The sequence below is a fragment of the Cupressus sempervirens genome, chromosome 8, assembly GCF_028749045.1.
Source record: "Cupressus sempervirens isolate cs-2001-9-10 chromosome 8, ASM2874904v1, whole genome shotgun sequence".
NCBI lineage: Eukaryota > Viridiplantae > Streptophyta > Pinopsida > Cupressales > Cupressaceae > Cupressus > Cupressus sempervirens.
Genome location: NC_143125.1, coordinates 107,981,553 through 108,006,239, shown reverse-complemented (window position 1 = coordinate 108,006,239; position 24,687 = coordinate 107,981,553). Strand labels below are relative to the sequence as shown.

The 24,687-nt window shown below is 33.2% G+C and overlaps 1 pseudogene; it reads left to right on the top strand.

Annotated features, from left to right (window-relative positions):
- Positions 1-24,183: 24,183 nt before the first annotated feature.
- On the top strand, positions 24,184-24,441 carry LOC149541824 (small ribosomal subunit protein eS21 pseudogene; annotated as a pseudogene).
- The last annotated feature ends 246 nt before the right edge of the window (positions 24,442-24,687 follow it).

Here is a 24,687-nt window from a genome sequence, read left to right as displayed (position 1 = left end):
AGTTAGAATATTGGATTGTATATTGTTGAGAATAGATTGATCTAAGTAAGATAAATGTGTTTCAATCATTATTTTGTCATTGATGTCAAACCTACTACTTGCTGGTAAGACAATTGATAATAAGAGAGTTAAGTACTATCATTTATCTGATTGATGAAGAGGATTTGATCAAATGAGCTAACAATAGGACCTAGAGGAAAGGTTGAGATATTAAAAGGAGTACAAGACTCAGTTAAGACAGTGATGTTATAGGGCATTGATAATCTACTTATGGTTGCAAAGGTTGGATACACTGATTAAGTTTAGAAGAACAAGTTAAATGGAGTTTGTCTACTAAGCTTGACCAAGTGGATAGTAGGTGCCTAGCAAGGTTAGTACAAGCCAAACAAAAAATTAGTTGAAATTGAGAAAAGTCAATTTTAGTGTAAGCTGAGTGAAATAGTGTAAGCTGAATAAAGTTTAGTTGATGTCGACCACCAGTAAATTTTATTTTCTGCCAAGTGTTTTAACACTAGATGTCAAGCAACATAGTTTATGTTGAGCATCAGAAGCTAGTTAATGTCGAGTGTCAGCATTACATGAGAAAGATCAAGAATTTGATGAGTTTAAGTTAACAAGTTTGACTTCTTGGATTGTGTGAGCCATGTGGAAGATAAGATTGATGAGTTGGTAGCACAAAATTGAAGATGAACTATTTTGAGGTGAATTCAAAGAGAATTGAAGGAGAAGTTTCTAGAAGGTAATGAATTAAAATGAGGGGTAGATTCATTGAATCTTACCTAATCTAACCTAACCCTAAAATGGGTGATGAAGGATGAATAGAAAAATATCTTAATTCTCTATTTATAGAGACAACTAGTCAGAAGCAAGGGTTTTCATGTGCGAGAACCTAAAGAAGAGATGGAGTCTAGGGCATTGCTTCATTTAGTGACCTAATATAGGAGACTGCATTGGAAAACAAAGCAAGAAGGCTTAAGGGTATGGATGCTTGAAGAGTGAACAAGCTATCAGAGTTGAAGTGTATGAAAGCCAAGTAGAATGGAGGACTGAAATATAGATTTTTAATCTGCAAATGGAGTTGTAAGTTGTTATCAGATCAAGCCTTACTATTACTTTCTAATCATTGTATTAGTCTAGGGTAAATCCTTTGGATTAAGGTTGATGTAACAGTCATTTGTAAATAATTTAACTAGGTGGCATTCCATGTGAATGATCTAAAGTCCTCCAACAAGGGTAACTCCTAACAAGGTGATTGAAATCCTTTAACTAGGTCACATTTAATAGTGTGCATTGTAACCTTTAACAAGGTTAACCTTTCATAGGGCATCACTTCAGAAGAGTGATAATGAGTAGCATGTTACTAGTGGTTTTTCCCACTTTGAGTCTCCATGTTAAATTATTGTGTCAAATGTGTTATTGAATGTGTTCTGTTTCATGTTTACATTTCTCCAAATTAATTTGACATTAACCTACAAGTCTGAGTGATTGCATAATCTAATGGATGCATGCATGATGGAATTTTTTTATGGATATGGGTTCACTAAGTTGTGAAAAAATTTATTTTTACTTTTAGACCTTGGATAACTGATTCACACCCCCCCTCCCCCCCCCCCAATTATTTTTAGAATTTTGACAATTGGTATCAAATCCATTTGCTTAAGATGACTAATTTGATGGTAGTAGAAGCACAAAGATCAAGCTATCAAAAAGAGAAGTACCCAAGCTTAATAGAAATAACTTTAATGCATAGAAAAGTTTGATGAAGCTAAACCTAGGAGGTCTTGGAGATCATGCACAATATACTATTACTATTGACCATACTAATCTTGCTAGAGCCTTAACTGCTAAAGATCTTAAAAAGAAGAAATAACACAATCATGCAATGTTGGAGATTTCCTCTGCCCTAAGCTATGTTGAGTTTGATGATATAAAAAGTCTTGATAGTGCAAAGAAAATGTGGGATTCTCTATACACTATCTACAGAGGTGACAAGAATGGTCTAAGAGCCAAAGCTAAGAGTCTTAAAGGTAAGTTCAATGATATCAAAATGCAACAAGGTGAAAATATTTCCCAATATTGCTTGAGGATAAAAGTTATTGTTAATGCAAAAAGAGGAGCTACTAGTACAATAGATAATGTGTTGCCCCACTTTTAATCCCATAGTAATTTTGCAAAGTGGAGATCAGAGTTCCATCATATTTGGTCTTGTCAAGTTAATAGGTCTTCCCTCTTTAGGTGATTAATTTCTCCATCAGATTTCCATCCTTCCCCCTTCTCGCACATTGTATAGCCGGGTGGGTTTTCTCATGGTCATGGTTCATTTGGGTAGTCTAGATCCTTACTCGATGGAGATTCTCAAAGGATACTACCTTAGATGAATTTACTTACAGATCATTCGAACTGAATATGAAGAAAGATGAAGGGGCAAAAATTTCAGTTTTGCCTTCTCCTTTTGTAGACTTTCGCACCTTGAAGGTAAAATTCCGCAATGAGTTATAAATATGATTTGCAGATTTCAAAATAGAAAGGTGAGTGAAGTTATGGACAAGTTAGTTGATTATCATGATATTCTAGCATGGTAATCATTCATAAATTGCCAAAGTGATCAGAAAAGGCATTGGCAGAAAACTCAGAACTTACTTCTCCTCCTGCGGACTTTCGTAGTCGGAAGGTGAAACTCTGCCAAAAATGTAAATGCAATCTACAAGATGAAATTCAGAAAGAAGAGTTATGTTTTGCATAAGATCATCTAAATTTTGGGATGTTTCAATAATGAGAATGATTTAAAACCTATTGAGATGAGTAAAAGGAAGATTTGCGAAAAACTAAAAAATAGCTTCTCCTTTTACAAGCTTTCACACCAAGAAGTCAATTTTCTGAACAGGCATAACTAAAGAAAGTAAAGGAAGTCAGTGGACCCCACTTCCATTGGCAAAGTACTTTTTCTATTTTCTAAAGGCTTAAAGTGAAATATTTAAAACAGAAAAGACAAAATAGAGGCTTCGCGAAAAATTGGAAATTCCCTTCTCCTTTGCAGAGTTTCTACCTTCAGAGGCGATTTTTCGCATTGTCCAGAAAATTAATCTTGCAAGCTTGGTTATGTAACAAATTAATCACAAGAAGCCTAAAGGATACAAGGAACTTGAATAGTCACATCTAGAAAGGAGTCTAAATGCAGAATCGAGCTAAGCGGATTTCCACCAACAGAGTACTCTGTTTTGGTTTTTTCGAAACAGGGTTAAAATGGGAAAGTAAGTCAATAATAAAGAAAGTTACCATTAAGCCAACAAAAAAGTGAAAAGACATGGAGGAATCCATTATAACTATCATTCTAATGGATTGATCATTTATTTCACTTGTGTGGCGCGGATCTTGAACACCTAACGGGTATATGGAGGTTTCTATATAAAGGACAGTATAACCGATTTTCAAATTACCATTTTCTTGCTTTGAATTGTTATGCTGTTGAATTGAAAATTGCTAATATAGTACTTGTAAAGCTATTTCTCGCAATCATTTACATTTTCAAGTTTCATAGTCTACATCTGTTTGATTAAATGGCTCAATTCTCTGGATTTGATGGTTTGGGTGGAGTCCGATCAACATGGAAAAACATCACAGAACCAATTCATCCTATTATTGAGAAGCTTTGTGGGAGTGGACTGGTGGAGGCAACTGGATTTCCTGTGGCAGTTCAAGCTTAGGAGTTGATTGTAGAATGTATTAATCATTACAATCTAGACACTAAGCAGATTATGTTGCCTGATCAGAGTGTATTGATTTCAGTTGATAGGCAAGTAGTGGTGAACTGTCTGCAAATCCCAGAACATGAGGAGTTCTCCACATTAACAGTTGGAGGAGCTATGTCAGATTTCTCTCTAAAAAAGATGGTATGGAGGAAAGAAATCATGAAGTCTTGGTTCCAAAAACTAAGGGGAGCCAAGAGTAAGGTCCCTAAAACCCAGTTTGGCACTGATCTCAAGCCAGAGATTGTGGATATTTTGGTTCTTTTGCATCGACTCAAAGGTGAGGTAGATGCCTTTAATTTTTTAGGGCAATACTTTTTCTTGGTGCAAATTATTTTCTCAGATTCGCAGTATATTGACTGGGCATTTGAGGTTAGTGAGCAATTATCTAGGGCTCTTAGTGCAGCCAAGTTTTATAATTCATTTTATATGTCTTCCTTCCTAATATATATGCTGGCTTCCTTACAGTTATGGCCAGGCCTTCCTAGAATTGAGGATGCACCAGAAAATGTTAAAAGTTATGAATTTTATCCATGCTTGCAGCTACAAAATAGTTATGTAGATTTTATAAGAGTTAATGATGCGTTCACTATGAGAATTTGCAGGGAACTCCAAGGGTGTCCAGAGAAGAGATTCAACCCAGAAGCAATGGCAGTAATCAGTCACTTTGGTTTCTTCTTTATACAATTCTCATCCTTATATTTGAGTAACCTGTCAATCATCACTCCTAATAGTCAAAACAGAATGATAGATTTACAGACATTGAGCGGATGCATACATGTGGTAGCTAAAGAATTAACAAGTCAGATGAATTCTATAAAGGAATTAGCTCGAGAGCATTCAAAATGGCTCTTAAGATTCACAAATGTACACGTGTCTAGCAATGATGAGCTAATTCCTATTATAGTTGTTGCCAGGGCATATAGAGTGAAAATGGAAAAGGGGAAGAAGTCAAAATAATGTCTCCTTTTCATTTTCTTTTGTTTTATTTAGTAAATTTTGTAAATGACAAATTGGCATCTTGCCATTTGTCTTCTGAGAAGATGAACCGATTGGTATTCCTATTGTAACGGTCATCTCTCATCTCTATATGTATGAGGATAAATGATTAATGAAAAGGTCGGCAAATTTTTGGTGTGAATCTTGTTGCAGAGACAACTAAGTTTTGTGCCATTTCTTTACTGTTCACTTTCTTCTTCTGTATGTTATATTTCCTTAAATGTTAAGTTGAAGTAATTAAGTGAACAGAGTTTCATTTTGTTATTTCATTTTAATTAAACTGGTAAATCAATCAGAGAGTTGAAACTAGTTGTGGGAAATATTTCTGTTAAGTGTTTCATTTATATGCATTCCATCCTATTTCTTCTTAAGCATTGTGATATTCTGTTGTGCGTCAGAAGTCATAAGATTGTGAGGGTTCGAACACAACAAGTATCTATTAGTTGTTTCATCTGCATAGTTAAGCTTGCTTTGCATTTCATATTTGCATCTTTCATAATTTTTTTGTTGAGAAATTCATAAGAGTGTGAAGATCACAGCATAGCATTTTGCATCTAAATCCTGCCTAAGATTTCACTTTCCTGGGTGGAACTCGATTTTCCTCTACTATTCTCCGGTTAAGAACTTATTTGTAGTAGGGATTAGATTTGAAACATAATTCACTGAAGATTTTCCATACAGGGAGTTGTACCTTAATTCAGAGGGAAACTAGATATTCTTAGAAACAGTTTCCCAACTGTTGCATACAATTATTCTTTATAACAAATTGGGCAAATTTAGAGAAGAATTAAAAGAAGAACAATATGTTTACCAACATAATGATATAGTACTAAGAAAAGTTTTGAGAACATTGCTAGTTATATATGCAATTAGAGTTTCTACAATACAAGAACTGAAATGTATACCAGGGAATACTCTAACTCTTGAATGTCTAGTAGGTGGGCTCACTACTTTTGAGCTATCTAACTTTGATAATTATAAACCTAAAAATATGGAATCTTCTTTCAAAGCAAAGCTATAACTTAAGGAACCTAATAAGAAGAAGAAGGAAAAAGAAAAATATGTGTCCAGTGACAGTGATACAGATGAGGAAGATGTAGATCAACTTGACGCACTATTAGCAAGGAGATTTCATAGAGGTAAAAGGAAAGTTACCTATCATATAGTTCAATTGCAATAAGGTTGGTCATCTTGCTACTAGATGTCCAAAGAAAAAGAATTATAGAGGTGGTGACAACTACAAAAGTAAAAGAGGAGAAGACAAAAAAGACTAGAAAGACAAGGGCAAGAAATCTTGCTAGATTGATGAAGAGGAAACAAAGGATGGATCTTAAGATCATGATGATGATGTGGTGTATGTTATAATGAAAGATTAATTTGATGAGAATGAGGTAACTACACTAGTTTATTGTGTGAACAAGAATGATAGATGGATCATTGATAGTGGGTGTTTACAACACATGATTGGAGATAAAAGTACATTCATTACCTTGAATTATTATGATGGAAATAGTGTAAGGTTTGGTAATGATGCACCATGTCTGATAAAAGGAAAAGGTTAAATCAAGCTCACATAAAAGATTTTATGTGACAATGCTTATTATGTTGAAGGACTTAACTATAATTTATTGAGTGTGTCACAACTAAAAAATTTGGGATGAAGGTTGAGTTTTAGAACATAATTTCTTAGATATATGATATTAATGGAAAATTGATTGGAAAAGGTGATCAAACTAGAGGTAATTTATTCTACCTTGATATAGAGGATGCTACTTGTTTAGTTGTAGAATTTCATGATGTCTGGCTATGGCACAAGAGGTTATGTCATGTTAATTTTGATAACTTGGTTATTATCGGTAACATGAGAAGAGTGCAATATTTTCCTAAATTGAAGAAGCCTATTAATATAATTTTCAAACAATGTTGTTTTAAGGAAAATGATAGTCAATTTTTAAGAGTAAGACTCATACCTTTAAAGGAATATTAGAGATTGTTCATACTGACTTGTGTGGACCAACTGAAGTGCAAAGATACAAAGGATATAAATACATTATGCTACTTTTTGATGATTATTCTTGAATGATGATAGTTATGTTTCTAAAATAGAAATCTAATGCTTTCCAAATGTTTATGTGGTATTTAGCAAGACTTGAGAAAGAAATAGGTAAAAGTCTAAAATGTTTGAGATATGACAGAGGAGGAGAATTTATATCAAATGAGTTTGAGGTGTTTTGCAATGACAAAGGAATCAAAAGATAGACATCTACTTTTAGAAACCCTCCACAAAATGGAATTGCTGAAAGGAGAAACATTTTTGTGATAGAATATACTAGGACACTCATGATGAAGAGAAATATTGCTTTGAAATACTAGAGAGAAGCTATAAGTAAAACTATTTATACCTTTAGCTATGTACAAGTCAAGAAAGGTACTCATTCAACACCTTTTGAACTATGGTATGGATACTCACCCAACGTAAAATATTTTAAGGTAATTGGAAGCAAATGTTATATTCTAAAAGATTTTAGGAATGGTAAACTAGATGCAAAAAGTGAAGAAGCTATATTTCTTGGTTATTCCACAAGAAGTAAAGCTTATAAGTGTTTAAATACTAACATTAACAAAGTTCTGTAAGGTGCAAATGTGAAATTTGATGAATTTATAGAAGTATATGAGGCTTAACCTATGAAAGAACTAGAAGAATACAAATAATGTGTATACTTTAATGAAGGTATGCCTATTGATGAAGATGTTGTAAATGAATTTGCAAACCAACAACAAGTTTTAGTGACTATTGAGTCACATACAATGAATGCTGAGTTTTATTTAGGAACTGAGCTACATTTAGGTGTTGAGTTATAGAATGAAGTTGAGGCACATTCTAATTCTAAGATTAGTGTACATGAAAGAGATGTTGAACTACCTAGTAGAGAGGTACACAATGATTCAGAAGTTGAGAGACAAAATGTAGAAGCTAGATCTGAATCAAGATTTTCTAAGTATGTCAAGAGACATCACCTTGCTACACAAATCATTGGAGATAAAGATGCTAGACCAATGACAAGAAACAAGTTGAGAAATGATACATGTTTGCTGAGCATAAAAGAACATAAAACAATGAAAGATGCCTCAGAAGATATGAACTAGAGTAAAGTCATGGAAGAAGAGATTGAACAAATTGAGAAAAATAAGACATGGACTCTAGTTCCTAGACCAAAAGACAAAAATGTAATTGGTACCAAGTGGGTATATAGAAACATGTTAGATGAAAATGGTAAAGTTATAAGCAACAATGAAAGATTAGTTTGTAAATGATATGCACAAGAAGAAGGGATAGATTATGGAGAGACATTCACTCCTATTAGAAGATTGGAAGGAGTAAGAACTCTACTTGCTTACTCTGCATACACAGGTTTCAATTTTTTTCAAATGGATGTTAAATCTAGATTTTTGAATGTTATATTGGAGTAGAGGTTTATATAGAATAACTAGAAGGATTTGTTGATGCTAACAACAAAAACATGGTATGTAGACTATAAAAAGCTTTACATGGTTTGAAGAAAACACCAAGAGCATGGTATGAGAAACTACACAATTATCTTTGTGAAGATTGAATTTGAGAGGATTGATGATAACAAAAATCTATACTTGAAGACAAAGAAAGGAAAAGGTATTTTGTTATCTAAATTTTTTTTTGATGATATCATATTTGGAGGTAAAGATATTTTATGTAATACTTTTGCAAATGAAATGAAGAAAGAATTTGAGATGTCTATCTTTGGAGAGATCAATTTCTTTGTGGGTTTGCAAGTACATCAGATGAAATATGGTATATACATCACTTAGTCAAAGTATATTAAGGAGATACTAAAAAATTTTGGAGTGGAAGATTCCAAGTCAATAAGTACACCTATGGTGATAGGACATAAATTCTCAAAAAATGATGATTCAACTGAAGTGAATCAAACATTATACAGGTCTATGATTGGTCAATTACAATATGTAGTACATAGTAGACCTCATATTGCATTATCTGTAGAGATAGTTTTAAGATTCTCTACTAATCCCAGGGAGAATCACTTGATGGTAGTAAAGAGAATAATGAGATATCTAAATGGAATAGAGGACTATGGTCTATACTATAAGAAAAATGAGAAATTTGAATTAAAAGCCTATACTGATGTTGATTGGGCTAGAAATATTGATGATAGAAAGAGCACTAGTGGAGTAACATTTTTATTAAGAAAAAGGATAGTTACATGGACTAGCAAGAAACAAAACTACATTTTTCAATCTACTGCTGAAGCTAAATATGTTGCTACTATAGTAAATTGTCTAAACATTATATGGATCAAATAGCTACTCAAAGGTATGAAGGAGGAAATCACTAAACCTATGATGCTTTATTGTGATAATACAAGTGCTATAAATATATCAAATAATCTTGTGATGTATACAAAGACTAAGCACATTGCAATCAAGTATCATTACTTAAGAGATTTAGTTCAAGATAAAGAGGTGAAGATTGAATATGTTAACACAAAAGAATAAATTACTGATATCTTCACAAAATCCTTACCTAAGGATGCTCATGCATATATAAGAGGTGAAATAGGGGTGATACCCCTATCAAAGGCTATCTAAGAAGCATGAGGAGTGCTCTACATCAAACAAGCTGATTGACATATGTTACACATTAATGAAGTGGATCTTACTTTAGGAGTTGCCTAAAGTAATTAGAGAACTGAAGCTATAAATTAGTCACAAGCTAGGTGACAGAGGGAGAAATTGAAAATATTCATATCTGCATATGAATATGACACATCTTTGGTATTGTTTTCAAGGAGGGAGAAATTATTGTCAAGAAAGTGTACTGAGATCAGGAAATCACAGAGGGAGAAATCCAGATATAGATGATACAAAACTATAAAATATCTACTTAAACAAAGAAAGTGTACAAGTGTACTTGCTGATTGCATCTACCTAGTAAGAGGGAGATAATGTTGAGGGAGATATAAGAAGTGATCAAGAAGAAGTCATAAGGATGAGTTGATTGATTGTCTATTGATCAAAACATAATTTTGTAAGCTATTTAGAAGATGGAAGTTGTTGATAGAGGGAGAGATTTCAATACAAGGAATTATTTTATTTTTGGTATTTTGTTGTTCATACTAATTAAGTCTGATCAGTATGGTTTTCCATCAATGCCAAAGAGAGAAATTGTTGAAAACATATTGATATAAGTATGATAAATGTGTTTCAATCATTATTTTGTCACTGATGTGAAATTTGCTACTTGCTAGTAAGATAATTGCTTATATGAGTTAAGTACTATTATTTATTTGATTTTTGAAGAGGATTTGATCAAATGAGGTAACAATAGAACTTAGAGGAAAGGTTGAGTTATGATACGAAGAGGAGTACAAGACTTAGTTAAGATAGTGATATTATAGTACATTAATAATCTACTTAAGGTTGTAAACATTGGATACAATGATTACATTTAGAAGAACAAGTTAAACAAAGTTTTTCTACAAAGCTTGACCAAGTAGACAATAGGTGCTGAGTAAAGTTAGTGCAAACTGAGAAGAAAATCAGTTGGAACTGAGCAAAGTCAATTTCAGTGTAAGCCAAGTGAAATAGTGTGAGCCAAGTAATGTTTAGTTGATGCTGAGCACTAGTAAACTTTAGTTCATGTTGAGTGTTTTGACAGTGGATGTCGAGCAATGTAGTATGTGCTGAGCATCAAAAGCCAATTAATGCCTAGTGTCATCATTATGAGAAAGATGAAGAATTCAATGAGTTTGAGCTGACAAGTTTGATTTCTTGGATTGTGTGAACCATGTGGAATATAAGATTGATAATCTAGTGGCACAAAATTCAATATGAACCATTTTGAGGTGAATTCAAGGAGAATTGAAGGAGAAGTTTCTAGAAGGGAATGAAATGAAATGAGGGGTAGATTCATTGAATCCTACCTTATCTAATCTAACCATAAAATGGATAATGGAGGATGAATGGAAAAATATATTAATTATCTATTTATAGAGATAGCTGGTTAGAAGAAAGGGTTTTCAAGTGCGAGAACCTAAAGAAGACAAGGATTCTAGGGTATTGCTCCATTCAATGACCTAATAGAAGAGACTACATTGGCAATAAAAGAAAGAAGGCTTAAGGATATGGATGCTTGAAGAGTAAACAAGATATCAGAGTTGAAGTGTATGAAAGCCAAGAATAATTGAGGATTGAAAAAAATATTTGCAATCTACAAATGGAGTTGTAAGTTGTTATCAGATCAAGCCTTACTATTACTTTCTAATCATTGTATCAATCTAGGGTAAATCCTTTGGATTAAAGTTGACCTAATAGTTATTTGTAAATTCTCTAACCAGGTGACATTCTAAGTGAATGATCTAAAGTCCCCTAACAAGGCTCACTCCTAATAGGATGATTGAAATCCTTTAACCAGGTCACATTTAACAATGTGCATTGTAACCTTTAACAAGGTTGGCCTTTCATAGAGCACCACTTTAGAAGAGTGAGAATGAGTAGCATGTTACTAGTCGTTTTTCCCAAATTAGGTTTCCACATTAAATCATTGTGTCAAATGTGTTATTGAATGTGTTATATTTCATGTTTACATTTCTGCTAATTGATTTGGCAGTAACCTACAAGTTTGGATGATTGCATAATCTCATGGATGCATGCATGATGAAATTGTTTTTGGATATGGGTTCACTAAGTTGTGAAAAGTTTTATTTGTACATCTAGACCTTGGATAGCTAATTCATCCCCCTCTTAGTTATTATAAATATTTTTAACATATACACCTTTGTATATTCTTTGTAAGCCTTAAGAATATATCATTACGAACATTTTTTCGGGATTTCCTAGAACTCAGATAGGTAATGATTCTATCTTTGTAATTTGGTGATGCAGGAGCATTTTAGGTTGTCTTACCACCCTAATCATCTTTTTTTACATTGTCTATTGGATTCAAGTGCTAGTGGTTTCCACGTTGTTATTTTTATCAAGTTGTTCAATGTTGGTCAAGTTACTGTATCTAGTGATGGACAAGTTACTTTAGCTATCCAATATTGGCAATTAAACTCTTTCCTTGAATGAGTTTTACTTTGAATGGTTCTTAGTTTGAGCTAACTTATGTAATTAATTTGGATCATGAATTTAATATTTGGATATTGTCTTGGGATGTGTACATAACATTTTAAGGTCACCATTTCTATTATGTAATGATCTAGAATCTTTTGTAAGTTTTTTTGGCAAGTATAACACAGGTTTTTAGGTTTAGTTTAGACAAAAATTAGAGAGTTGAGAGAAGATGTTCCTGGAATAGTGAGTTTGAAGTTGGATCATGGATTTTGAAGTTGTATTTTGTTGGTCTTAACCCAGAAGGCCTTATAGTTGCACGTGTATGCAAATAATTTGATGAATTAATTTAAAGTATTATTGTTTCTTCTCTCCTTGGTGTTGTTTTTTGCATTACTTGCTTCCATTGTATTTACTTACCAAGGCAATTGGATAGTTAGGTATTCCTTTGGCCCTACCCTTTTAGATCTCTCTTTGTGTTAGGTCATATTAGAACTTGAGATTTGTCCTTTTGGAGATTAGATCATGTAGAACCCTAGGTTTTATTTGGTTTTAGGGTGGAGGATATGTGGATTTGACCTATAACTTATAGAGGCTTATGATCTTGCAGGAACTTGTTTGTAGAGATGGTCTGAGGTAAAGGAAATGTTGACACTACTATTATGGACATGTTTTGACAAATTATATCCATAATAGATGTTGTGGAGACAACCCAAAGGAGAGGATGCCATCTTGATGATGTGAGTGATGATAAAAAAATGACATGAAACCCTAATCCAAAACTTAAGGAGGATCAGTATGAGGAAATATTATTGAGAGTGTTATCTAGAGCACATTCAAAGCCTACTAAGGAAGTTGTTCCTTATGATGAAATATTGGACACCAATGTTGTGTTAGATTGGATCTTTGATATGGAGAAGTTCTTTGAGCTTGAAGGCACTCTTGATAATAGGATGATGAAGATTGTAGTCACTAGGTTGAAAGGTCATGTGTCCCTATGGTAGAAACATTTGTAAACTAATAAACAAAGAAGATGAAACTAAATGATCAGCATGTGGTTGAAAATGGTGAACAAGGTGAAGAAAAAATTCCTTCCTGTTGTTTATCAAGTTAGATTGTTTTGAAAGAAGCAAAATTTAAGACAAGAGGACTTGACTATGAAAGAGTACAATGAGGATTCTATAGATTGAACATTAGATCTGGACATGTGGATGATGAGGTTGAGAAATTTGCAAGGTATCTAAATTGATTGAGATCTAAAATTCAAGATTAGATAAGTCTTTTGAAATTGGGAAGTATGGAAGAAGCATATCATTATTCCTAGAAAGATGAGGATATCTTGACAAAGAAGCACAAACAAAGACATAGAGGTAGAAGTGGTAGATTCTAGAGAGATAGAGGTAGGTCTTATGGAGAAGGTGTCAGATTGTGCAAGATAAGGGAAAATCTAAGTGGAAAATGATGACAAAGGCAAGACCAAATGGAAAGGTGGTAATTGAGGTACTAGTTCTTACCAACGAAGAGATAATAATTATTATAAAGGCAATTTCCATGGTAATTGTTCTAGATGTGGTAAAGAAGGGCATAGATCTTTTGAGTGTAGATATTTTGGTGGTAATGAACAAGGTAATAAAAATGTTGTGATTCAAGAAGATATTGAGGGTTCACCAAGTGGACATGAGGTTAGAGAGAATTTGATGGTAAGGAGAACTTTTGGTAATAAGGGAATTGATGATGAACCTATCTTGAGGAGAAGTCTTTTCAAGACTAGATGTAAGATGGCTAGAAAATGTTGCAAAGTGATTATTGATAATGGAAACTCAAAAAATTTAGCATCAGAGGAGTTGGTTAAAAAGTTGTAATTGTAGAGGTTGAGACATCCTAAACACTAATCATCTTTCATAGATCAAGGATGAACATAATATTCTAGTAACTGAACAATGTGTTGTGAAGTTCAAGATTGGAAATTACTTTGATGAATTCTTGTGTGATGTTATGCCTATGGATTAGTTTCATATTCTATTTGGTAGAATTTGGCAATATGATAGATATGTTGTGCATGATGGAAGGTTGAATCAATATACTCTTTGGGTGAATGGAACAAAGAAATTATTATTTTCTTTTATTGAAATTCTAGATGAGGTTAATTATACTACTATTTGATTTTGTGTGGTCAATGGGAAATAATTTGAAAGGGGGTTGAAGAAGAACTAAGTGGTTTTTTTGTAATCCCTAAGGGACCAAGTTGTGGTACTAGCAATGAGTGATAATAGAAGTTCAAAGGTTGTTGAATGAGTTCAAGGAGATTGATGTTGAAGATATACCTGACAGTTTATAGCCAATAAGGAGTATAAGTCATTGTATGGATTTGATTCTTGGAGCTAGTTTGTCGAACAAAGGACCGTATGATTAACTATTATAGAAAATGAAGAACTTAACATAAAAGAGCAAGAGGTTTTGTAGATTGATTTGATCAAAGAAATTTTGACTCTATGTGTTCTGCCTATTGTATTAGCACCTTACAAGAAATAGAATGGAGGATGTGTACTAATTCTAGAGCTATTAACAAGATCACAATGAAATATAAGTTTCCTATGCCAAGGATGGATGATATAATGGCTTTTTTGAGTGGAGAAAAGTATTTTACCAAGATTGATTTGAAGAGTGGTTATCATCCTATCAAAATTAGAGAGGTGATAATGGAAGACTTCTTTCAACAAAAAAGATGGTTTGTATGAATAGTTGGTAATGCCTTTTGGTTTAACTAATGCACCTAGTATTTTTATGAGGTTTATGAATGAAGTTCTCAAGAGGTTTTTGGGTAAGTTTGCCATTATTTGTTTGGAAAATATTTTGATATTTAGTAAGACTAAGGAAAAGCATCTTGAGCATGTTAGACCAGTATTGCAGAGATTGAAATAGGAGAAGTTGTCAATTAATTTGAAGAAGTGCTCCTTTATGCAAGAGGAAATTGTGTATTTAGGATTTATGATTTTAGATGATGGTTTGAGAATGGATCCTAAGAATGTTAAAGAAATATTGGAATGGCCTACACTTGAGAATGTTGGCAAGATAAGATTATTTCGTGGTTTGGGTAGTTTCTATTGAAAGATTATTAAAAAATTCAGTTATGTTTGTAATGCTATGATTGAGATAATGGGAGGAGATAAAAATGATTATATGTGGACACATGGAGCTGATAAGAGTTTTGAGACTTTGAAAAAAAGGGTTTTTGAGTTACTTGTATTGGCTTTTCCTCATTTCAATAAGGCATTTCAAGTTGAATGTGATGCAAGTGGTAGTGCAATAGGAGTTGTGTTGAGTCAAGAAGGTAAACCCATTTCTTTCATTAGTGTGAAGTTGAATGATGCTAAAAGGAAGTATTATGTGTATGATCAATAATTTTATGCTATTCTTAAATCCTTGAAGAAGTGGAGGCATTATTTTATTTCTAAGGAGTTTGTGTTATATAGTGATCATAAAGCTTTATAGTATAATTTGGGAAGTAAACATAAGTTGAATCTAAGATATATGAAATAGGTTGAATATTTGTATTTCAAACTTGTGATAAATCATATGAGTGGAGTTACTAAAAAAGTTATAGATGCATTGAGTAGAAGACATTCTTTGTTAACTAAGATGATGGTTGAAGTTCTTAGTTTTGATGAAATGAAAAAATTGTATGAAACTAACCTTAATTTTTCTAAGGTATGGAGATAGTGCAAAGCACCAAATTTATCAAAAAAATTGAGTAACTTTTATGAGTATTTCATTCAAGAAGGTATGTAGGAATTTAGTTGTGTATACTAAGAAGTTCTATGAGAGTTAATTCAATTAAGGAAAAGCATTGAGGTGGTTTGGCTAGATATTTTGGAATTGATATGACATTGAATTTTCTTAAGGATAAGTATTATTGGCCAAAAATATATAAAGATGTTCATAAGTTTGTAAGGAGTTGTCAAATTTTCATGTTGTAAAAGGAGTAAGTTAAAATACTGGACTGTATACACATATTTTTGTTCCTAAAAACCTTGGAGTGACATCACTATGGTTTTTTTCTTGGATTACCTAAGACATCAAGAGGGTATGATTCCATATTTATTGTTGTGGATATATTTTCTAAGATGACATTTTTCATACCATGCAAGAAGACATCAAATGTTGAGCATGCTGTTGAGATTTTCTTCAAAGATAAATTGTTAAATTGCATGAATTACCAAAAGGTACTATTTTTGACAAAGACAATAAGTTTGTTGGTTAATTTTGGATGAATTTGTGGAAGAACATGGGTACTAAGTTGATATTTAGTTCTACATTCCATCCACAGACAGATGGACAAACATAGGTTGTAAATAGAAGCTTGGGTAATTTGCTAAGATGTTTAGTTGGAGATAAGTTGAGTAATTGGGATATGGTATTTGTTGACACAAAAGCTTGTACCCTCATCTAAAGTCTTACCTAAAGGAAACCTTATGTAACATGGAAACAATCTCTGAAGTGTGGAACTTTGTGACTAAAGATTGAGTCTCCAAAGAAGGTTGGCTTCCTAACTATTAGGATGCACACAACTATTTCTTGAGAGAAAAAGGGAGAAGGAATTCATGAAAGAAAACTACCTAACCTATTCTAAGAGGAGGTGATACACCAAATAGTATGTTCAACCTTATCTCTACCCAAGAATGTATATTTCATCAATATAACATCAAAGTATTCAAATTCAATCCTTGTTTAATCCAACAACCATATGTAGATTAGAAACCAAAATAATGCTATAAGGAAGAGAATTGACTTTATATCACTCAAAAAGCTAAGTAGATACAATCATACAGTTGAGAAATGAAGACAATATATTAACACAAAGGCAAGAAGGTATTGTATGGTATATTAATGGAAGAAAGAGATACAACAGAGGAGTATATTAACTTAGAGGCAAAGGAAATTGTAGTATAAGAGCATAGACATACAATTCTACAGAATCAGAGAAAGGATCAACCTTAAGAAGGGTTACAAAATATTCTTTTATAATTCAAGCATAACTCAAATAGCTTCCGCCCTAAGGCAAAACTCAATAACTGCATTTAAGGTTGCAGAGAATAATCACTACAAATATGGGATAGATTTAATCATGGCACACATCCAAACATAGGAAAGTCATATTATCCACCAAATAGAACTTTGAGAAGATAGAAATGGTGGCCATTATCATTCCTACTAGGTAGATGGATCACCAGGAAGTGATGGAGCATCCTTTCACATTTATTAGGCATGGGAAACAATGAAAGTGGTTGAAAGAGATCAAAAAGATTAGATCTACCATCAAAGAGTTGCTTCCTTTATTATTAGTATGCCATGTCAGCCATGCCATTTGTCAACTAGAGTCAATCCTCATACTTCACCATGTGGACCAGTAATATTCTATCTTTCATGTTTGACCTCTGACTACAATTGATCGTGGCTTCACAACCCTTTATTTTTATTAATTGTTTTACCTTATGAAACTATGAACAAACCATATCATTGCTTCACATCTTGTCCTCAAGATCTTCTCATAACTATCGTGATTAGGTGACAATGTGAAACTGGCATCTCACAATATCACAAAGGTGAGGGCTTTGACATTTGTTTCTTTTTCCATACAACAAAGCCAAAATCTTTACTTTATCACATCATCATAACTTAACATCCAACTATCATTAGATGCCTACGACCATGTAGAACTATGATCCAAGTTTACAATATACCATTCACACTGTTGTGGCTTGAACCTCAACTTAACATGAAATTCTTGGGACTTTGCAAAAATGGACTTAACCTCCATTACATACTCACCACTTAGGCCCGTTGAGACACATATTGCATTTTCACTATCTCACTATGTATTTTCATTGTACAATTTTTCTTAGCGACATAGAGACATGCATTAATCTTGGGAGACTAGATGACTAAGTGAAAACCAGAGTTTATGACCCATGTTAGAATTTCTAACCAATTCAGTGTCACCATATCATCTGAGTCCATATGGCACCATGTCACAATTTTAATATGAGGTTAGCCTGAAACTCTTTCAACCATGCGAATAGAAGAGAATCACTCCATTGTCACCTAAACCCTAGTTAACTATTTTAAACTTGCAAACATGCAGAGAAAATAAAAATGTGATGTCACAACCTTGATCTTGAGTTAAGCTTAACCCTCTATGACCCTACAATGAAGCCAATCAACAAATGGTGATCGCACAATCACAACCATTAACTAGGTATTAACACATTAAAATGGAACCCTAAACCAACCACATGGATAACCACCTTGCACCTTTGTGGCTTGGTAAATGGTTAAACTTCACAAACTATGGTGACTGGGCGATGAAAGATAATTGCATGGTCACAACTAAGAACTCCAAAGTGATAAATCATGAAAATATTGAACTTACGAAAATAATGGATAAGGAAAAGTTTTAAATATATCCTTGTATCATTTGAATTATTTTAATTTTTTAATAGGTATGACCATTGACCATGCTTCATAGGAAAAACTCAATTTTTTAGTGGGAGGAAAAATATAGATGATAGTATTGGCACAAGTTGAGTTTACATATAATAATTTTATGAATAGGAGTATAGGAAAAAAACCTCTTGAGATTGCTACTAGGATATAGCCTAGAGGACTATCAGATTTGAGGGATGTTGCTAGTGAAGAGAAGACAAATGTTGAAGGGGAAGAATTTTCTGGTTTTATGAAGTCTTTGCATGAGGAAGTAAATTTAAGATTGGAAAAAAGTAATCAAAAATATTTTTAAGGAGAATTCTGATAAGTCTATGAGATATCATGTTTTTGAAGTTGGTGATGAGGTTATGGTTCATTTGAAAAGAGGAAAATTTCCCATTGGAACATACAATAAGCTTAAAATGAATAAGTTTAGACATTGTAAGATACTTAGGAAATTTGACAGTGGTAATGCTTATGAAGTTGAGTCACCTGATGACATGGATATTGTTGGAAATGTAATGATTACTAAGTGACTAAGGGGGAGGGGGTGAATTAGGGACCTCTTAAAATTTCTTTCTCTTAATCAAACTTTATTAGATTATCTAATCTACTTGCATGAATGGAACATAAAGGAATGAGAGTAAAAATACCATAATAGTTTGAAACAATATTTGGTAACCTAGAAACCCTCCAAGTAGAAGGTAAAACTGGAGTGGGGATGGCACTCATAATGGTTCACTACTAGAGTAATCAAGTTGTCTTGTTAAGGTTTACTATTGATCACTTCTGGTGATCTACTCAGTTAAGAGTAAGTAGGATTGTTAGGTCCACCTTGTGAAAATATTTATAGAATACAATAAAGTATGCACTTGGTTAGGAGATTTTTCAGGGAATGTTAAGGCCACCATGTTAAAGGATTTGGCAATGCTACACCTATTAGGATGAATTAGCAGGTTGATCTCTCTAATGCAACTTTTTTGGCTGATGAATATCCTTTGAACAATATATTGATCACCTAAATGTGATAGATGAATCTCTACTATGCCTTTGTACTACTTGACATCATTCTCATCAAACTACTCTTCCACTATCAATAATCTCTTATGATAATAAATATAACTCCATGATATTTCTTTGGATGGAACAAAGTTTCTTTCTTATATATTGATCCAAATAGTAACTCTACTTTAGGTCAGCTATAATAACAATTTAGTAGTTCCAAAAACAATTACCAAGTCAACTCAATGCTAATACTTGGGTTATATGGAGACACTCGAGCAACACTATCAACTCGGCTATCTTTGGAACTCAATTGACTCTGGATGCTCAATTCACATTGATCACTCAGAAAACTTAGCTAGCTTGATTTACATTGCTTTACCTACTCATTTCTCATTCTAAAATTGGAATGCTAAACTGCTACTCTGCCTACTCGTTTCTCATTCTAAAATTGGAATGCTAAAATAACTTGATTTACACAAGAGCTCTGTTAACACTCTTTTATCTGGTAGCTTGGGTTATACTTACTTCCTAAGATGACTAAGTATTTTGGCACTAATTGACAATATTTCTTTCCATTGGGTAAACAATATATATCTCCTATATTCAATTTTTTTGATTTGTATGAGTACCATGAGTTAGATAATGAAGTTGTTCTACCTAATGATTATCCTAAGAAGTAGATTCAAAAGGTTGAACAAATATTGGATCAGAGAGTGGGTAAAAGGTTGAGAGGAAAGGATTACCATGAATATTTGGTAAAATGAAAAAATAGACCTATTGAAGATGCATCATGGATTTCTCAATTTGAGTTGAATTCATCTCAGGTTGTGACATCTCAATGATTCAATATCATCATTTTATTCAACCATGGTTGTATGATGTAGGAGCATCTTGGGTTGCCTTGTTGTCCTACTTGTATTTATTCATTCTGCCTATTGGGGCTGAGTGCCAATAGTTTCCAAGTTGTTTTTTTCTACTGAGTTGTTTAGTGTTGGCTGAGTTACTATAGCTAGTGATGGTTGAGTTACTATAGCTAATGACGACTAAGTTAGTGTAGCTAGTGATGGATGAGTTATTGTAACTGTCTAGTATTGACTGAGCTATCCAGTATTAGTCAAGATATCTAGTGTTGGTCAAGTGTTCCTTCATGTGGTAAGTGATCTTGATACTTACTAATGCTTGGTTCCTTCTTTGATAGAGTTTGTCTATGATTGGTTCTTAGTTTGAGCCAACTTATGCAGTTAATTTGGATCATGAATTTAATGCTCATATCTTGTTTTGTGATATGTACAGGCCATTTTAAGGTTGACCTTTCTATTATCTAATGATCTAGAATCTTTTGTAAGTCATTTTTTCAAGTATAAATAAGGGTGTTTAAGATTACCTTAGAAAGAACTTAGAGAGTTGAGAACAACTATTTCTACAATAGAAAGTTTGAAGCTTGTTTGTGGGATTTTGAAGTTGTATTTTGTTGGTTGTAGCCCAGAAGGCCTTATAGCTAGGCATGTATACAAATAATTTGATGAATTAATCAAGTATTGTTGTTTCTTCTCTCCTTGGTGTTTTTCTCCATGTTATTTTCTTTTTTTTTATTTACTCATGTTAGAAATGGAAAAAGAAATATGGAAATAAGCAAAAACTAAGAAAGAATCTAAGTGAGTTAATGCATGAAAAGATATTACCATAAAATAGGAGAGAGAAAGCTTCAAGCTCCAACACCATGAGACAAGATATTTGGAAAGGGGAAAGAAAAGAAAACCCCTTGTGACATTATGACTAAGGCATGAAAAAGCCTAAGAAGGAAGAGAACGAGAGAAAGTGAGAGAGCAATCGCTCATACAATAATTGAGAAGAGAAAGAAAACCCCATTAGAAATGAGAGAGGGGGGTCATCTCTTAAATAGAGATGAGAGAGAGGAGTTAGAATGTAACTCCCATGTCTATGAATGCCACCACTCATAAGTGTGTGAGGCCAAGTGTGAGATTCCTCTTAAGGAGGAATAATCTAAATTACAGATTACAATAAATATTTGTCCTCACATATTCCACTAGAGGACAAAATAAGATGTAGTGGGAAAAGGACAAAAAATAAATATATTAGGATACCTTGGCTTATATCCTAATATATTATAACAATAAGGAAAGGAGGTCTAACCTTGGTTTATAAACACACCAGGGAAAGTTTACAACTTCTAACACCCCCCTTTAATCTTTACTTGGGGTAAACTATAACAAGGGGTATTAAACCCATAATTTACAAAAATCTGCAACTTAATCTTCAATATGAAGTAATTTGATTGTCTTCAAGCCATATGGTACATTTGTAAATCCAAGAGAAGTACATGAGCCCTTTGAATTTGATCAAGTGGAAGCTTAGACACATCTTCATATGTGAAAAATCGAGAAGGTTCCTTGATGGATCACCTAGAAAAAAAGTAGAGAACAAAAAACAAGACAACTATCCACAAGTCGAATTACATTGAATGGACAAGTTAGTAAAAAAAATGAAGTTATAATAATTTAATCAAGGAGGAACTAAGAGAGATGAGAATAAAAGAATGTTTTCACCAACATGCAATGGAGTTAACATGATATCTAAAATAAGTCATAAGCTCAAAATGATCATAATAGATGCAATAAATCTCTCATGAAAGGAACATACTAATGCACAAATGACACAAACAAGGCCAACTAATGAAAATTGCATCAACATTGCATCAATCACATGGATATAGACAATCCATTAATGAGTCATCCCACTACAAGTGAATGGGTTGTGACTCCATCACCTACATGACCCATGCTCTAGGCAATAAAGTATGCAGAACATTATCACATTGTATATTTATCAAAGAAAATATAAGAGAGACAATAATAAATAAGTAGAACATGTGCCTCAAGCACCAAATAATTCAAGTTATAGTTTTTCCAAGAATTATAGCTGAAGTGGACCAAAGGAAGGGTTTATGAGGAGTAACAACACATTTCCTTCAAATAAAAAATCCATCATGGACAAGAAACATCATTGCCATGAGGAAAAAGATCAACATGGGTCAAAACAATTTTCTCAAATAAAGTCTCCAATATAGGAGTGCTCCAAGATATGGTAGCCTCATCACCTATACACTCAAAAATGAGCAAAGTGTAGGAAGTCATACCATGACTAAATCAAAACTAGGAGCATACACCAAGGAGATAAAGAGATTGGAATGGGAAATCCCCATAAAATATCATCCTTGCATTGAGGAACAAAGTGGAACAAATGGAAGGAAACTCCATTGAAGTAAGTGCACACCAATTATAGGTTGGAGGGACACTCCATGGGCCAGATAAGGCAACTATGAGTTAGTTTAAAACTATCGGGTCCACCATAGTTAACCTTGATAAATTGGCTCCCGATGCAACTTACAAAAGTATATATAATAAAGAATGGTATTAAACCATGAAATGCTACTATGAGCATAAAGAGATGCTATAAAAGCATAAAATTGCAACCATGTGCAGATAGATCAATTAAATCAAATCATTAAATAATGAAGGCAATAGTGTAAGATAACTCATAAACCTAAATAATTTGAGATAAATAAGCAGAATTTGGAAGGGCAATAAGCATAAATATTTAGATATCAGTTAAAATCTCCATGCAAGGTGAACACAAGTGAGAAGATATTAAGGATGCCCACCAACAAAGACAATAATCCTCCTAGATTATGGCAAGAAAAGGAATTATAAATGAGGATATCTATTTATTTATTAAAAAAAAAACATAAAAACTCTTAATTTTTTATGTAAAAGAAATAATAAAACTTTAATCAGTTTTAAATTCTAAGAAAACTTCTCCAAAAAAATTATCCTTAAACTTCTCCCTTTTTTTTTACTTAAAACCATGTATAAGAGAGATTTAAAGTAAAAATATTGCACTTGTGTTTGAGCTATCTAACAATGAATGATAAAATGCCAGAAATAGGTTGACAAAAGGCAATGATAAAAAACAAATGATGCCTCTGTCAAGAGCTAAAAAAAGAGAAAGAATCTTGCAAAAAAAGGGCTAACTAGGAAGGACAGGCAGTTTGTGGCTTTCATCATTTCTCCAAGATTTTTCAACTTATCAGAAGTTCATCACAGAGGAAATAGATTTAGCTTCAGGAGTTGGTGCTGGTGCGCTTCAGTCAAAAACTTTCACCATTGTAGTTGTTAAGGGAAGGGAATTTGGGAGGCAGTAGTATTTTGATATATGAAACTCTAGACTACCCTGCAACCTTAGAAGCTTTGTTGAAGGGGTTTGGATAATCTGTGCGAGTGGAGGCATTTTGAACTCTCAGATCACATTTCTGTTTCTTTCATTTTTTAGCTTAACGCAGAATCCTCCTTTACTTATTCCAAATATGACGTCAAATTTCAAATTTAAAGAAGCTTTTGAAAATGGCAATACCATATCTCCTTATATTTCCTTGCTTTCTGACTAAATTCCACTAGCCTGTGCTTGGCCTTAAATCTGCAGATCTAACATCATCATTTTGGGAAATTTCTCCAATAAAAACAAATTGTCCAGAAGTCAAAATTAAGATAAGAATTTTAGAACCCTGACTCAATTTTGTTATTCTAAAATCCTGAGACCATAGGAAAGTTTGCGGTGGCGCAATACATGTGTTAAAGGCAGTCCAATGGATTAGACCAGTAAAAATTGATGATTTTTGAGATGCAAAAGAAAGAGGAAAAAAAACAAAAACCTTGAACAATGATTGGCGGAAAAATTTAGCATTATCATAATCACTTTGTAAATCATGGCTTGTTATGGGAAGCACTGCCATCACTCTCCTCGGTATCTCCTGCATGGAGGCACCATGCAGAATGAAGAAGGGTAGAATGTTGATCTTTACATCTCCAGAAAATGCTCTGCAATGAACCGATTGATAACATCAAAGGACCATGCTTCCATTCAAATTAACGTTGGGCATCTGGACAAAAATGACATATATATAGGCCAGTTCACAACATTTTCTCTTAGTGGATTTGTTTGCCAACAGGGAGAGGCTGACAACGCTTTGGATAGGCTATGGCATAAGAATAAATCAGAAATCGGACAGAATTTCCTAGATTGAATCTTAACATTTTAGTATTGTATCTGGATAAAGAATGCAAATTTTAAATTGAAATATGATAACTTCCATGACATGGAAAGACTGATTCTGAGTGCTTTTAGATTAGCATAGCTAAACAATTTTTGTTTTCTTGGATACATCTATGTGGAGTTCCTCATAATGTTTTTAGCATATTGCCAATGCAGTTGTTGTTAGCGACTCAGATTCCCTTGTCTTTCTTTGTCAGGGGCTGACTCAACCTTACGT